Consider the following 4,030-nt stretch of genomic DNA (forward strand, 5'->3'; position numbering starts at 1 on the left):
AAGCAATCCTTCCATGTAAAGTAGTTTTTTGTGACCAATTGTTTATTTGTTTTGACATTGTTTTGTTAGGGGGTTTACAGGTACATTGTCCATTTCATATACGTTTATACAACCTGTACTCAAGAGAAGACAACTATGAAAGAAATACATAGAGTTTAAATATAAATAATAAAATCAGTATAAACAGGAAAATAAAACAAAAAAGAACATTGTCCACCCCCCCCCAACCCCCTCCAGCCAACCCCCTCCAGCCAAAATGTCTCCACTCCCAACCTCCCATTCCCCCCCAAACCCCTCCAGCCAACCCCCTCCAGCCAACGCCCAACCCCCTCCAGACAAAATGTCTCCACTCCCAACCTCCCATTCCCCCCAACCCCCTCTAGCCAACCCCCTCCAGCCAATCCCCAACCCCCTCCAGCCAACGCCCTCCAGCCAACCTGTCTCCACTCCCAACCTCCCAACCCCCTCCAGCCAGCATGTCTCTACTCCCAACCCCCCCAACAACCCTCCAGCCAACATGTCTCTACTCCCAATCCCCCCAACTCCCTCCAGCCAACATGTCTCTACTCCCAACCCCCCCAACCCCCTCCAGCCAACATGTCTCTACTCCCAATCCCCCCAACCCCCTCCAGCCAACATGTCTCTACTCCCAATCCCCCCAACCCCCTCCAGCCAACATGTCTCCACAGCTAAGGAAGAATTCTTCACTTCTCTCATTGACTTCTCAAACTCCAAACCACGGCCTGGTCCACTTGGTCTGCTTCACAAGCGTTCCAGGAAGTCTCTGATGTTGCACATCTGGGTTCAGAAACTCTGTGATTTTTATGTTACTGCTTTTTTGCCAAAGTATATTTACGGTACTTTGTTACGATTGATGCTTTCAGTCCATATTTATATTTCTTTATTTGTGTGTTTAAAAAAATAAAAAATCTGTTTTGTATTTATTACAATTTTTTTTTTTTACTCCAAAGTATTGTGTATTAACTTGCCCGCGGTGTCGGGTAATACTGAACGTTCAGACATCGTGGGCGACAGGTAGCCTCGTGGTTCGATCGTTGGGCCACTTGTTGAATATATTCAGTCGTTCTCCAAATCCTGAAGCTACTTTACCTTGATGCATGCTGAATTTGGATTTTACATTTGGGATTTTGTTTGTTGCACCAAAAACTCCCTGTACGGTGTACTTTATAACTGAGCTTCGTGTCCAGTTTTTCATAACGCTCTCATTGCCACAAATTATATAAGATACTTTAAAAAAAAAATATACAAAAAAAAAAAAGACTTTAAACTTTTATTTATACTCATTAATTTCCCAATACTTCCAAACGTGTTGTTGAACTGTATTGTAAAATATAATTATGTGTGTTAACGGTAAAAGGGCAGAAGAGTAGAGGTACTCAATCATTCAAAGACACCTACTGTGTGCCTAGGTGTGAAGATCAGGAATCTGCAACGTTTGGGTATTTTTTACCAACTATCTTTACTGCAATATACATCGTTTTAAAAATATATAAAACAAATAAATAATAATCTTTCCTTGAAATCTACAGGAACTTGATAGACCATTTTCTGAAATAATGAAACATACAAACATGTTACAGACATTATGTGAGTGTCATTAACATGTACAAAAGGGTTATTTTAGGTCTCTGTGTAGGGAGTAGGGAGCCGTTTCACCCTAGGTCTCTGTGTAGGGTGCCGTTTCACCCTAGGTCTCTGTGTAGGGTGCCGTTTCACCCTAGGTCTCTGAGTAGGGAGTAGGGAGCTGTTTCACCCTAGGTCTCTGTGTACGGAGTAGGGTGCTGCTTCACCCTAGGTCTCTGTGTAGGGAGTAGGGTGCCGTTTCACCCTAGGTCTCTGTGTAGGGAATAGGGTGCTGTTTCACCCTAGGTCTCTGTGTAGGGAGTAGGGAGCCGTTTCACCCTAGGTCTCTGTGTAGGGAGCTGTTTCACCCTAGGTCTCTGTGTAGGGAGCCATTTCACCCTAGGTCTCTGTGTAGGGAGCCGTTTCAACCTAGGTCTCTGTGTAGGGAATAGGGTGCCGCTTCACCCTATGTCTCTGTGTAGGGAGTAGGGTGCCGTTTCACCCTAGGTCTCTGTGTAGGGAATAGGGTGCCGTTTCACCCTAGGTCTCTGTGTAGGGAGCCGTTTCACCCTAGGTCTCTGTGTAGGGAGTAGGGTGCCGTTTCACCCTAGGTCTCTGTGTAGCTAGTAGGGTGCCGTTTCACCCTAGGTCTCTGTGTAGGGAATAGGGTGCCGTTTCACCCTAGGTCTCTGTGTAGGGAATAGGGTGCCGTTTCACCCTAGGTCTCTGTGTAGCTAGTAGGGTGCCGTTTCACCCTAGGTCTCTGTGTAGGGAATAGGGAGCCGTTTCACCCTAGGTCTCTGTGTAGGGAGCCGTTTCACCCTAGGTCTCTGTGTAGGGAATAGGGAGCTGTTTCACCCTAGGTCTCTGTGTAGGGAGTAGGGAGCTGTTTCACCCTAGGTCTCTGTGTAGGGAATAGGGAGCTGTTTCACCCTAGGTCTCAGTGTAGGGTGCCATTTCACCCTAGGTCTCTGTGTAGGGAATAGGGTGCTGTTTCACCCTAGGTCTCTGTGTAGGGAATAGGGTGCCGTTTCACCCTAGGTCTCTGTGTAGGGAGTAGGGAGCCGTTTCACCCTAGGTCTCTGTGTAGGGAGTAGGGAGCCGTTTCACCCTAGGTCTCTGTGTAGGGAGTAGGGAGCCGTTTCACCCTAGGTCTCTGTGTAGGGAGTAGGGAGCCGTTTCACCCTAGGTCTCTGTGTAGGGAGTAGGGAGCCGTTTCACCCTAGGTCTCTGTGTAGGGAGTAGGGAGCCGTTTCACCCTAGGTCTCTGTGTAGGGAGTAGGGAGCCGTTTCACCCTAGGTCTCTGTGTAGGGAGTAGGGAGCCGTTTCACCCTAGGTCTCTGTGTAGGGAGTAGGGAGCCGTTTCACCCTAGGTCTCTGTGTAGGGAGTAGGGAGCCGTTTCACCCTAGGTCTCTGTTGAGGAAAACGTCATTTGAATCATCAGTACGGTAAGGGGATCTTGTTATAGTGAAACAGACGGAAACGGCCTGGACAAAATAAAAAAAATTTAAAAAACATTTGCAAATTAAGTTTTTTGAAATAAATGACAGTCTGGCTAAGCCAAACATTCAACGTCATAATGTGGCCCAATGATTTCCTCTTTGTCATGAATTCTAAAACGTTGTATGTTTTATTGTCAACAGGAATGAGTATTACTGTAATTATTATTATTATTATGATTATTGTCATGGCTATTACTAATATTAGTGGCAGGCCACTGGGTAACATTGTATGTTGATATCCAAATGAAATCTGTGCAAGATAATGATGAAATGTTTATGAGTTTTAAAAACAAATAAAAATATAAGACTACCAGGACTGTGTCATTGTGGTGGTTGTTCTGTTAAACACTGAGATTATTGATAGTTAATCTAAATCAATTATTCATCTAATCAATCAATTAAAATCAACATGACTGACACCTTTACACGGGGTGGCAGGGTAGCCTAGTGGTTAGAGTGTAGAGGAGGCAGGTAGCCTAGTGGTTAGAGTGTAGGGGCAGTAGGTAGCCTAGTGGTTAGAGTGTAGGGGCAGTAGGTAGCCTAGTGGTTAGAGTGTAGGGGCAGTAGGTAGCCTAGTGGTTAGAGTGCTGAACTAGTAACCTGAAAGGTTGCAAGTTCAAACCCCCGAGCTGACAAGGTAAAAATCTGTCATTCTGCCCCTGAACAAGGCACTGTTCCCTGGTAGGCTGTTATTGTTAATAAGAATTTGTTCTTAACTGACTTGCCTTGTTTAAATAAAGTTTAAATACAAAAAAGATCCACGTGGTTGTTTATTCTGTGTGTCATCAGTATGCCAACTGGAATACGTTTGAAAAACAGGAAAGAAGAGTGTTTTGCTGGTGTAGCTTCGTGATCAATGAACATCGTGATGAAATATTTGGTATGGGCATAAAGATAGATAGAGGACTCTAGTGCCCCACAAAAACTGTGTTCGCATGGGCA

At 45.1% G+C, this 4,030-nt stretch overlaps 1 long non-coding RNA gene across 1 annotated transcript; it reads left to right on the forward strand.

Moving 5' to 3' along the window:
* Positions 1–2,400: 2,400 nt before the first annotated feature.
* LOC139417437 (uncharacterized) lies at positions 2,401–3,398 on the forward strand. Its single transcript, XR_011635183.1, has 2 exons — positions 2,401–2,551; positions 2,959–3,398. It is a non-coding gene; the product is annotated as an uncharacterized lncRNA (long non-coding RNA).
* The last annotated feature ends 632 nt before the right edge of the window (positions 3,399–4,030 follow it).

The sequence above is a fragment of the Oncorhynchus clarkii genome, chromosome 9 (genome assembly GCF_045791955.1).
Source record: "Oncorhynchus clarkii lewisi isolate Uvic-CL-2024 chromosome 9, UVic_Ocla_1.0, whole genome shotgun sequence".
NCBI classification, from domain to species: domain Eukaryota; kingdom Metazoa; phylum Chordata; class Actinopteri; order Salmoniformes; family Salmonidae; genus Oncorhynchus; species Oncorhynchus clarkii.